The sequence below is a fragment of the Musca autumnalis genome, unplaced genomic scaffold (assembly GCF_047663935.1).
Source record: "Musca autumnalis isolate F117 unplaced genomic scaffold, ASM4766393v1 scaffold_4, whole genome shotgun sequence".
Classification (NCBI taxonomy): domain Eukaryota; kingdom Metazoa; phylum Arthropoda; class Insecta; order Diptera; family Muscidae; genus Musca; species Musca autumnalis.
In genome coordinates, this window is record NW_027411977.1 from 191,981,387 (window position 1) to 191,995,113 (window position 13,727).

The following is a 13,727-nucleotide window of genomic DNA, read 5'->3' on the forward strand; positions in this document are numbered from 1 at the left end:
AAACTATTCGGAGATGTTATTTTCTATGTTTACTGAGGACAGGGTATCTGAAACCTCTTTTGGTACTAAACAATTCGGAGGTGTTATTTTCTATTTTAACTGAGGACTGGGTATCAGTTAATGTCATTTTACAAAGCCGAATGAGTTTGGGGGGATACCAAATTCAGACATGGCTTGGAATGCTTTTGAACGTAGGGGGCTGTCGAAGGCTGCTTTATAATCCACAAAAAGTTGGTAGGTCTCGATCTGCTTCGCTTGGGTCATCTCCAGGATTTGCCGCAGGTTAAATATCTGGTCAATGGTTGACTTGCCAGGTCTAAAGCCGCATTGGTATGGCCCAATTTTTTAGTTTACCATAGGCTTTAGTATTTCGCACAATATCCCTGACACTGTCTCGTAGGCAATAGGGAGAAGACTTATGCCCCTATAGTTAGAGCATAAAGTCTAATCTCTTTTCTTGTGGGCAGCGTGACGCCTCTGGTTTTGAAAAGTTCGGCTGGTTAGCCATCTACTCCTGCTGCCTTATTATTCTTCAAACAGTTTATTGCTGTCTTTACCTCATCTTGGCCGGGTAGTATACATTCAATACCATCTTCTTGGATTTGATATGTGGTACCTTCGTCGTCTTCGCTACTAATGGATTCCAACAGCTTGGAAAAAAGCTGTTTCCATGTCCTGAGAACACTATTTGTATCAGTTACCAAATTACCTTGCTGGTCTCTACAGGAGGATGTAAAGGCACATCCATACAGCCATCAGTTTGATGTTTCATTCGTAGAACTTTCGGATTTCACTCTGGCTCCTGTACATCTCGATTTTTTCACACTCTCTCTTCCATTTCTCTGTAGTCCTATATGCCGCATTTTCTCTTCGGTAGCAGCACGGCACTCCTGGTCATATCATGGATTCTTGGTGGAGGTCTGTGGTATCCAAGTATGGATTTTGCGGCTGTTTGCATGGAGTGGACAATACTTTGCCATTGTGCTGATATGTTATCGTTGCTACTTTTAACCGGGTACGTACCTTTGCTGCAACAAGATGGTTGTCCAAGTCTATGTTTGCTTCTCGGAACGATCGCACATCCAACACACTCGATGAATGTCATTCCATCTATCACAACGTGATCAATTTGATTTCTTGTTTTCTGATCTGATCTTACTAATCCGACGCCCAAACCCAAGTTTTTAACGTTCTTAGGGGCGAACGCGCGGCACATGTTAACTCACTACCTTTAACGGGTGATAAAGGCAGCTCCACTTGAGATGAAATAGGGACCAAGATAAGTCCTAGACTACCAAGCCGGTCAGGACCGTTGCTTGGTACCTTTCATCACCTACGTCTACGTATCTTTCCGTCCCTACATGAATCACCTATCACAACTTCGGGGCCAACAACCGATATCCTCCACGCGCTTCTATTTGGTTATCAGCTTCCTGTCATATTAATTGCATATACTTCATACCCCAGTCAACACCATCATCATCATCTACGCCGACATCCAACTTAGGTTACTTGCTTGCGTTTTGTGTCATCTTTAACTTGTTTGTTATTTAATGTTTTTGCCGGCGGTTTGTTTAGGTTGTCAAAATTTCTCAGATGATGCTGTTGTTGTTGCTGTTCCCCTTAATGTTGTTACAGTTGCCTTCATGTTCTTTGAGGCTTTACTTTTATTCTTTCATTTAACTGCCATAATTGTTTGTCATCACCAACCGTCATCTCTTAGTTTATTTTTATCAATTCAATTTGTTTGTTCCTATGTACATACCTCTCTCTCTCCCTCTCAATGTTCCGCCTGCATCTTCTTCATCGTGCCTTGGGCTCACGGTAATTTGTCTTGACTTTAATTCAATTTGATGTCATCGGTGTGTTCAGTGTTTATTTTAGATATTGTTAAGTCTAATAAAAACACAATTTAATAACAGCAAAGTTTGTTTATCTTTGTTTTGTGATTTACTTTTCGTTGACATTAAACTGTGATTTTTCTTCTGGGAATTTGTTTTGTTTTTTTTTTTTTGGTTTATGATGTCGAAAATTATAACATGGCAAATATTGATACAATTTAATTTGTTAATTTTGTCTTAAATCACTGAACGTTCTTGACAAAAAACAATGACAATGAAGTATCGATTTAAAATTTATTGGATTATAATCAATTTGCAAAAATGTTTATGTCAACCGAGCAACAATACGATTATGAAGAAAAATTAACGACCTAAAAATATAACAAGTAAAAAGTCGATAAGTTCGGCCGGGCCGAACTTTTTATACCACCCTCCACCATAAAATAGTCTTAATTAAAATGAAATAGTCAGTTTCCTTTCAGAATTTTAGGTGGAAATATTTTTCGATCACGGATACCCCAAATGCCTAAATTATCTAATCTGATCTAAAAAATATGTTCACTATGGTGAAAAGCACCACCTACTATATCAAAGTGTGGACCTAACTATAAGTACAGGGAACCTCAAAAGTCAAATAACGGGTAGTTCCGTCAAACAATGTAGCTAAGACCCTCAAAATACCGAAATTCGGGAGTTGCCGTTATATGGATGCCATACCAAAACATGGACCTATATTGAAGATTTTTGGTGGAGAAGTTTCGTGGCTGAGAACCTCAAATGTCAAATTACAGCTCGTTCTGTTAACCATTGTTGCTAAAATCCTCAAAAAATCGAAAATCGGGAGGTAGCATTATATGGGGGCTATATCAAGATCAAGACAGCAGCGACGTGCGCGGGCGACGTGAACATACTGTTGAATGTGACCCCGAGAACCTTGGAATCTGATACCATCGACCATGACATTCAAAACAGGGCTCACCTCTGCAGTCTACATATGTGGTGAACAGAGTGGCCATTGATTTAGTGGCGGATATTTGCATATTCCTCGCGTGGAAAAATGTGGTAAGATCTGTCAAATAGGAGTTCAGACATTCACAAATTACATCAGGGAAGGTACCTGACGCTAAGATCGTACAATTATCCGTTACGTTACGATCTCATTGCCTTAAGGAGGGGTGGAATATGGGAGAGGTGGTGGTTAAATAGCTCCGGAAATATCACCCCTGCTTGGACATCTTGTTCCTGAATTCCACGTACAACTGGCGGACACACATTTAATTGATTATGCAAAGTTTCAAACTTGAGCGCAGGTTAGTGTGCTCAATGTCCTCAAACAGCGTGGAGTGCTTGGCAGTGTCAAAGACTTTTGATAAGTCGAGCGCCTCCAACACTGTCCTATCGTACGGTTAGCTCTGGTTGAGTCCTCGACTTGCATGTGTGGAGATTACGTGCAGCGCTGTTGTCGTGATGTGTCGCTTACGGAAACCATGGTTAGCTATTTATGATGCTGCGGAGGGGTAAACCTCAAGGGTCTTTGCTACGGCCGACAAAAGCGAAATCAGTCTGTACGATTCACCTTTGTTGGCATCCTTGCCTGGCTTCAATAGCGAGATCACCTAGCCCATTTTCCAGTCTTCGGGAGAGATGTCGGCGACATTTTAAGAATTTTGGTGAGATTCTCGACTCCCGGCTCATCCAGCTGTTTCAGCATTGCCATGGAAATTCTATCAGGGCCCAACGCTTTCGATGATTAAGCGTTCTTGTTGGCATTCAGAACACCATCCATTGTAAACTGTGGTGGTTCCTCCTCGGCAGGAAGAGATCTAATGCGACGTAGTACTTTTCTCTTTGCCCTGTCACTCCAGGGTTTCTCGACAAACTGTCGTATAAATAAGGATCAGTAAGTTTAAATTCGGATCAGTCAGCGTAACGTCACCAAACGTGATTGAAGTCCTGTCTTCCATCCAGGGTTGGAGAGTGATTTAACCGTTGCCAATAATTCACTTATTGCGGCTCCATAGTTGTAACTCTTCAGAGGATTTAACCATTTGTTCAACTTATGCTCAACGACCAACCTGTAAACTTCCAGTGTCAATTTTCTTATTCTGGTGTCACTAGGTTTGGCTCGACGAAGCTGGGAAATTTGGTCTCTCTTCGGGTATTCGACCAGTAGATGTATAGCGAGCGGTTGTAGCAGTGATGATGTCTCCAAACGTCCTTTCCGATACCGATCATCAGAAGTGTTGTGCAGATCTTCAATTAGCTTTCCCATGATTGATGGAAGTGACGTGATTTGTCAGACCAGGTGACACGATGTTATATCCGGCGAACTGTGACACTCTCCGCTAATTATGGTAGTGGCTTCCTTATTAACCGTGCAAAACCTAAAGCTATCAATCTGCCCAACCAACGCTATACCCCTCTGTAGTGCGATTCTCTAACTCATTTTTAGAGTTACCGACAATTGTTGGTAGCTACCGATGTCTTTCGGTAAGTTAGCTACGAATAAAAAGCTGTCGTAAAGTTCTACCTATAGCAAAAGTGTTGTCAACTTTTATTTAAACTTTTCATTCAAAATTTTTCGTTTTAATTTTACCGATTTTTTTCGGTAACTGAAAAAATGTGTTAAAGAATCGGACGGAATGCCACAACTCACACAGTCGGTTATGACCTACAAAAAACGGACCAATGTTGAATCTATAACCTTGAGTACCACAAATTATCGGCGGGATCTATACGTTAAACAACCCTACCCCAGCAGTTCCACTGCTGACTGCTACCCCCATACAGTCCATATACCGGTCATTAGAGCCGGGCTCAAGCGAGATAGGTCTGCATTGAACAGACTGGCGCAATAGGAAACCTAATCCCCAACCTCCACTTCTGGTGCGATCCCTCCTACATCGAAACGCTGTAAGCTGCAGTTGTTCTTGAGCTTGGTTTCCTGCTCCGTCGGGACCGTGATATTCTTCCGACTAATGAAGATAGTGGACTTCAATCTTACCTGGGAGTCCATTGAAATTAAATTGCAAAAATTATGCATTTTCAGGAATTGAAACAACAACGCCTGGTGTTAAGTGCTGCGTGTGAGGCTGGTGTTGGGGGGACTGCGAGGCAGTCTCGTAATCTGACGAAGACTCACTGGGGACTATGTTCCCGTAGCATGCAGCAACATAGCCCCTTGCCCAGAACAACCCCTAGATGCACTCTCTTCCGACATCTCACCGAATCTTGGATTTGGGTGAAGATGAGGGTGTGACAAACCGAGCACAAATGTATTGGTTCTGGGTTTTCCTCCGTCCCGGCACGGACCAAAAGAATCCGGAGCAGGTATTCCACAATATGCTGCTCCCAACACAGACAAATGATACAAATACAAACATTAGTTTTCACTTCTTTTTCAGAATCTCTTCGATTTTTATACCCTCAGCATTTATGCTAACGAGGGTATATACACTTTCTTACGGGCAAAATGTGCCTCATAGGAATAATGGTTTTAGACCCCAAGTATGTTTGGACGATATCCGATTCAGACAATTTGGAGTTGATTTAGCCATGTCCGTCCGTCTGTCTGGCTGGCTGGAGCGCACGAACACTCTCTCGTAATATTTTGTCCAAACTTATATTTTGTCCAAACTTTAAGTTCGAAAATGGGTTATATCGGTCCACTCTTTCCGGTACCTCCCCCACAAAAGTTCGAAAAATTTGTGCGCACGATTACTCTTGAAGGAAGTAACCAATTTTGGCCATATTTTGCACATCGTGAAATTTCTACCAGACTTAGATGAGGTTCCAATATCGATCCACTCCTTCTGGTACGTTCCACATAAAATTTCGGAAAAGTTCAGTTTAGGACCTGCTCTCGAATCGCTTTAATTTTTGTTGAAGCAACTTGTATTCACTGCCCCACATACGACGGTATAAGTTTCATCAGGGGCAAGGCCGTACTTCCTGAGAAAATAGCTTGAAAGGTACAAAAAACCCCTATGACACCGTGTGTAGTGGTTGGAGCGCATGATAACTCTCGAACAGATCTGCCGATTTGGTCCAAAATGTGGCCTTCGTAATATTTTGTGCAAACTTAGTGAAGTTCGAAGATGAGTTATATCGGTCCACTCCTTCCGGTACCTCCCCCACAAAAGTTCAAAAATGTTCGGAAAAGTTGTGCGCCCGATAACTCTTGATGAGTTATGACCGATTTGGTCCATACTTTACACATTCTAATATATCTACCAGATATAGATCAGGTTCAAATATGGACTATATTTGTGTAGTCCTTCGGGTACCTCCCACACAAAATTTAGGATAAATTCACTTTAAGACCTGCCCTCGAATCACTTTGATTTTTGTTGAATCAACTTGCATTAGCTGCCTCAATTACAGCAGTAAATGTTTTTTCAGGGGCAAGTCCATACTTCTTGAGAACAGGGCGGAAGTTGTAAAAAAACCCTATGGCATCATATGTAGTGGCTGGGGAGCGCGAGCCGAATACTGCGTACGTCCACACTTTGTGGTACCACCCACACAAATGTTTAACATTTTAGGTTAGGTTTAAGGATGCGCAGCTACAATTCATCATAGCTGCTTCACTCGGAGACCTTTTGGTCCATTGTGTTCATCCTGAAAATATATAAGAGATTGGAAACAGAAAGATTCACAGCAGGAGAAAAGAGTTTGTAGATTAGGGAGATTGATACATATAAGAAAGGGGAAGAAAGGAAAATAATTTTGTTAATTAATATATATTGTTCGACCTCATAATAGAATGAAAGAGAGTCAGATTTGCGGTTGTGTCGCATAGTTTTCCCATAGCCATTTACAGGCTCTGGTAAAGTTGACAATAATCACAGGATCTATTGAGGAGAGACCAGAGTAAGAGTAGGAATTCGCCAAGTAGACTCCGCCTCATGCTTCTAAGCATAGGGCAACGACATAGCAGATGTTCGATCGTCTCCAACTTCTCCTCATCCTCACAGAGTCTGCAAAAATCGACATTGGTTCCATCCCACTTACAGCTTCTGGATCTGACGCGACAGTGGCCGGTGATCACCCCTGTAGCAATTCTGATCTCAGGTTTACTGAGTGAGAGTAAGGATGAAGTTCTACGTCTCGATATAGTTGGCCAGATTAGTTTCGCTATCCTACATTTGGGTTCGTTAGACCAAATTTGACCAGCTTTATCAGAGAAGCAGTTCGTGAGCTTACCAATAAAATGACACAACGGCGGTTTCACAAGGCTTTCTGCACGAATGCTTTCAGAGTGTGAGCCTGTACGTGCCAGTACATCAGCGATTTCGTTTCCTTCTATATTACAATGTCCGGGCACCCAACAGAATACGATTGAATTTTGAATGTTCTCAAGTTGATGTCTACATTTGCTAACGATCTCAGACTTTATTGTGTATGACCTAAGTGCCTTTAGGGCAGCCTGACTATCGATAAAAACAACTATTTGTCTGTCTGCGTCCACAATATATTCCGGAACCGGTTCTCTCCTCCATTTTCGAGCCATCTGTGAAAATGGCTAGCCTATCTGAGAAAAGTTGACCATTTCTCCAATCATTCCTCTCCGGTAGACAAATATCCGCCCTGTTGAAATTAAGGATAGGTGCAATATAGTCACTAACTTTAAATCCGACTCGACAATTGGTTACTTAAAGGATGCTGCCGCATGCCGCAGTTGTGAAGGACGCCAAGCCTGAATCTCGTTGAGCCTTGTTGCACTCCTAGAGGCTAGGAATTGTACTGCTATGTCCAGTGGTTAAAGATTGAGTATTGCATTTAGGGCCACCTGCGGTGTACTTCTCACAGCTCCAGTGATGAGCAGTGAAGCTGCTCGCTGCACGCCTGCTACATTAGCCAAGTATGTTCCATTTTCGAGTTCTTTCCATCAGACAAGACGTCCATAGGTTAAGATTGGACAGACCACAGCTATATACAACCAGTATATTATGTGTGGCTTGAGTCCCCAACTTTTACCTATCGAATTCTTGCAGGAGTATAGTGCGATTAAACCCTTCTTACCCCGTTCCTCAGAGTTCCTCTTCCATAGCTTAGCTGCCGGTCAAGGATTACACCCAAGTACTTGGCTTCCGGAGAAAGACTTAATGCAAGTCCGTCTAGTACGGGAAGGTTAATTTCGGCAACCTTCCTCTTCCTGGTGAAAAGGACAAGCTCTGTTTTTGTCGGGTTTACGCCTAGACCGATCCGATTAGCCCAAGTTGAAAGTTTTACCAGGGCCCTCTGCATTAATTCTGACAGAGTGGATGGGAATTTTCCACTGATGAAAATGACGACATCATCAGCGTAGGCAACAATCTTCGTACCGACCCTATCAAAATCTTGTAATATCCCATTTATCACCAGGAGCCATAGCAGAGGTGACAGCACACCCCCTGGGGTGTACCCCTGTTGACAGACTTCCGGATAGAGCACATCCCCAAATGCGAGTTGATAATTCTGCTCTCCAGCATCCTATCAATCCATTCAATGAGGAGAGAGGAGATACCCATGTAAGATAGGCAATCATGTATTGACTCAAGTTTGACATTGTTGAACGCCCCCTCGATGTCTAGGAACGATGCTAGTGTAAAATTATGTTTTATTTTATTTTTATACCCTCAGCATTTATGCTAACGAGGGTATATACACTTTCATACGGGCAAAATGTGCCTCATCGAAATAATGGTTTTAGACCCCAAGTATGTTTGGACGAAATGTGTTTCAGACAATTTGGAGTCGATTGAGCAATGTCCGTCCGTCTGTCCGTCTGGCTGGCTGGAGCGCACGATAACTCTCGAACGGATGAACCGATTCGGTTCAAGTTTTGGCTTTCGTAATATTTTGCCCAAACTTAGTTTAAGTTCGAAGATGGGCTATATTGGTCCACTCCTTCCGGTACCTCCCACACAAAAGTTCCAAAATGTTCGGAAAATTTGTGCGCACGATAACTCTTGAAGGGAGTAACCGAATTGGTCCATACTTTGAACATCCTGAAATGTGTACCAGACTTAGATAAGGTTTCAATATGGACTCAATCGGTCCACTCCTTCGGGTACCTCCCACACAAAATTTCGGAAAAGTTCAGTTTAAGGCCATCTCTAGAAACGTTTTGATTTTTGTTTTAGCAACTTGTATTCACTGCCCCCCATACGACGGTACAAGTTCCATTAGGGGCAAGTCCATACTTCCTGAGAAAATAGCATGAAAGTTGCAAAAAACCCCTATGACACCGTGTGAGGTGGTTGGAGCGCAAGATAACACTAGAACGGATCAGCCGATTCGGTCCAACATTTGGCCTTAGTAATATTTTGTCCAAACATAGTTTAAGTTCGAAGATAAGCCATATCGGTCCACTCCTTCAGGTACCTCCCCCACAAAAGTTCAAAAATGTTCGGAAAAATTGTTCGTACGGTAACTCTTGAAGGGAGTGGCCGAATTGTTCCATATTTTACACATCCTAATATATCTACCAGATATAGATCAGGTTCAAATATGGACTATAATTGTCCACTCCATCCGGTACCTCCCACACAAAATTCCGGATAAGTTCACTTTAAGACCTGCTATCGAATCACTTTTATTTTTGTTGAAGCAGCTTGCATTCGCTGCCTCAATTACGATGGTAAAAGTCTTTTTCAGGGGCAAATCCATACTTCTTGAGCAAACAGCCCGAAGGGTGTAAAAACCCCATAGGCACCACATGTAGTGGCTGGAGATCCACTTCCATAATGGTCAATGTCGATCCATTCCTCCGCAAAAATTTTGATCTTTAATCCTAATCAACATTTTTGTCGGTTTAAATGCCCAACATTTTTAAAACCCCCTAAATACACACGTTTCTTGGGAAAATTTGTTTCAATATACTCGTACACAGGCTGAGGGTATATCTCTGTCGGCAAAGCCGACTTATACTTTTTTACTTGTTATTATGTTATTATGATAAAAAAGCCCTATCTATCGATATCCCCGCAAATTTTTGAGCTTTAATCCTGTAAATAAATATATATATTTTTTTTTTCGAAAAAAGTATTTCCATCCACACCGACTGAGGCTATATCTCTGCAGGCAAAGCCGACTGATACTTTTTTACTTGTTTATTATAACTTCCATTTGAATTTTGTGAACGTTATTTATTTTTTTTGTACCATAAGTTGAGGGTTTTGTTTTAATCGGCAAAGCGGAGTGGTACTCTCTAGCTTATATGCATTTTATTAACATATGTTTTATTTTCTTATTTTTAGATAATTAAATTATCCCTGTTGTGATAGTATCTATGTTATAAACAAATGCGTGTGTGTGTGACATAAAGGTAAGCATTTAATCCCCCTCGATAGCATTAACTTTATTTTACCTCTTAAGTACTCTTAATTGAACAAGTTAGGAAACAGATTTGTAAATCTATTAAATTAACACCTGTTATATTTGCAAATAATCTGTAGCGAATATCCATATTTACACATGTAATGTGTACATATGTGTGTACATACATAGATAATAATCTCATGAACAAAATGCACATACAATGTAGCAAAATTAACAGCTTCTATTTAATATTATAATTAATCTCCTTTAAAGTACATAGCTACAATTACAACAATACATTTAGTATTTATTTATGGCGGCATCAGATGCTGCTACTCAACGACAGCTGTTGTAGTTTTATCCGGATTTGCCCACATGCTCTCCAATCCAAATCAAGCCGCAGCTCTCACCTTCTAACGAACGTCTTAACGAACAAACAAGGCAATTATTTTGTGATTGTCATTTTTTGCGTTGTTGCAAAATTAACATTGATGTTGATTACATCATTATAGTTAGAAGTTGACAGACAGAAAAAGATACAGTTGCGTTTGGACTGCCTATGCGGGCCTCTTAACGCAAATCAAATAAAATTTTTAATAAAGAACAAAGTTGTCGTAAGTTTGAGAAATCCCATAAGTAATACACAAAATATTTTCATAGTGTAACTTTGATCTGAATTCTCCTCCACCTTTCTCCCAACACCACTGAAATTAAAGCTTAGAATTCCATCTGTCTTTTGTGTATTTATTTTATTATTTCATTTCATTTCCAAAGCAAAGCAAAAAACAGAACGCCTTCCATTCATGGAGGTGTAATTCATTGAAATTTAACTGAAAGAACTCTGCTGTACAGAACCACCGACTAAGTTACGCCGCCTCTCAATCCCAACCTAACCAAAGAGGGCGGTTGTTACTAGAGTTGTGTAGTTCCGGAACGAACTAGTTCCAAGGAACTATTCCGGACAAGGAACTATTGGAACTATATCCGGCTCTTTCATTTATATAGTTCCTTTAATTCATATAGTTCCAGCTCCAGCCGTGCATATAATTCCTTTCATTTATATAATTCATTTTCTTTTTCGATCTTTCACGTTCGGTTCCTTCATCATTCATATGCGGCCACATTGTTAAATAAACGTAAATCACATCATCGTTACATTGCTGCAATTTATTTATTTGTATGTCAATTAATCCACCAAAAGATAAAAACAAAAAGAAAGATTCGTTAAACTACTTCATTCACGGAACTATTTGGAATGAAGGAAATAAAAAGAACGAGGAACGAGAAAGATGCATTGAACTATATCGATCTCGGAACTATTTGGAACGAAGGAAGTAGAAAGAACGATGAAAGAGAAAGATTCATTGAACTATATCGCTGTCGGAACTATTTGGAACTATGGAACTATATTAAGGAACTAGTTCCTTTTGGCAAAAGGAACTAGAAAGATCGATCCGCTCCAGGAACTATATTGCCCAACTCTAGTTGTTACCCTGTTTGCTCTAGTTTCTTAATCTTTGCCACAAGTTTTCTTTCTTCAAGAGTTTAGGTTTTTATTGACTTTGTTTTCAGTTTGTGTGTTTGTGGATTTTTTTGTCTTATTTGAAAATCGAGTATACGTACGTTCTACTTGCGGCACTTTGTTTCTTAACTACGAAGTAGGGAAATGAAAATGCCATTAGAGAAGAATAATAAAGAAGGTAGAGACTAAGTAGTAAAATGAAACCAGTTTAAAGGTAAATTTATGACCAAACTCTCTGTGTAACCTAAGAAAATATAGAACAGTAGTTGGAAAAATTAACATGTTTTTGGAGTTGATGAGGTTATTGGTGCACAGGGCAGGGTGAGAGATATGAAATACACTAAACGACTTAATTGTGTTATTTATGTTTAAGGTTAATTTAAATCTTCCTCGTAATATTTTGGTGAATTTATTTATAATATTAAGGTTGGCGGAATACAGAATACTGTTATGCGGGTTCTTTAAAACAACGGTTCTATAATGATATATAAGCGTTACTTATTTTATTCACTTTATAATCACGCAGCATTATTTACATAGCTGACGTTCTTAATTCGCAGTCTGAATTACAACTGACTTACCCATCTGCTATTCTCCCGTATTTATACTAGTTCGCCGAAGCATAGTCTGTTCTAGAATCAATCTTGGATGTTCCACAACGGTCAAGGGAAATGTTTACAGATTCGGAAATACAAATAAACACATACAAACAGACGAATGGTTGTAAACAACATATGGGACAGAAGTAATGAATACGAGAGAGTAGAAGGGAGAAGGGAAGGGATAACAATCTTGGCACGATACGGGGCTTAAGGCCACAATTTCCCTCTTTGAACATTCTGGAAGAGTTGGTTTTTTAAAGATCTCCTACGAATTAGAGAACCTCTAACGCCGGGGTGTCGGGCGAACGCATGCCTTTCGATGTTCCAAAATATGCAATTAGGGTACCAACTGTATTAGAACGGAGCTCCGTTGAAACCTGGACGTCGCAATGCAGTATGCAGACTTAGTTGTCCATTTCTTGCCTTGGTTCTGGAGCGCTATGCCATAGTCGACTTCCATACCCCCATTTAATCAATGATACATTGATTCTACAAAATTAAACAAAAACAAGTAAGAAAGTATACGTCAGCTGTGACGACAGAGATATACTCTCAGCCTCGAACCTAAAAAAATGAAGAAAAACAATACTTCTGGCGTCTATAGGTTTTTTTTTTAAGTTTTTGGGTCAATTTCTCAGGAAGTATGGATTCGCTCAGAAAAAAAATTACCGTTTTAACTAGGGCCGCATACAAAACATGTTGCCAAAATTTTAAAAACAATCCCAGCCGAGTCCTTAAACTGCACTCTTTCTAAACTTTGTGTACCCTAAAGAGTGGTCCGATGTAGTCGATATTCGGACATAATTCGTGGCTGTATAACGTTTCTCGCTCCGAGGATTATCATACGTGGTACTCAGTTTAGTTGGTACCGGCAGTATTTTTTTGGAGCTTTTGGGCCATTATCCCAGAAAGTATGGACTTGCCATCGAAAAAAAATGCGCCATCATAACAGGGCCCGCAAGAATAACTTTTTGAAAAAATTTCAAAAGGATCCGAGTTGAGGTGTTAAACTGCAATTTTCCTAAATTTTGTGTGGGGTGTACCCAAAGGACGGGACCGATATATTACACATTCCAACCTAATAAATTACTCGTGAAATAAAAGGTTGGACCAATCAGATTTGCGGATTTGCCATATTAGCTGGTGCCGTCAAGTTTTTTTTGGAGCTTTTAGGTCATTATCTTAAGAAGTAATGACTTGTCCCCCGCCCGCAGCCGATAAAACTAGCCTTCCGAGGCAGGAAGCTAATAAGGATGGAACCCCGAACAAATCCTTGGTCGAAAAGGCTCCCACTGCCTCAACCCGCTTTGAGACTCGGTTGGCCAAGGAGAAGAGGTGCTATCGCAGATCGATGAACTACCTCAAAAAGTTCATAGGCAAGGAACCTCGTCCATCGCGATGAGAAAATCACATCAATCAGGATTAATCTCAGGGTGGTGAATAAGTTTGAAAGAAAAC

The 13,727-nt window shown here is 40.5% G+C and overlaps 1 protein-coding gene across 6 annotated transcripts in view; it reads left to right on the forward strand.

Moving 5' to 3' along the window:
- Positions 1-13,727, forward strand: part of MYPT-75D (Myosin phosphatase targeting subunit 75D) — a 310,043-nt gene that overhangs the window by 44,747 nt on the left and 251,569 nt on the right. For all 6 annotated transcript variants that reach the window (XM_073984770.1, XM_073984763.1, XM_073984776.1 and 3 more), the window contains exon 2: positions 10,085-10,152. The gene's annotated coding sequence lies outside the window, so the exon portion shown is untranslated. The remainder of the gene's footprint in view (positions 1-10,084; positions 10,153-13,727) is intronic.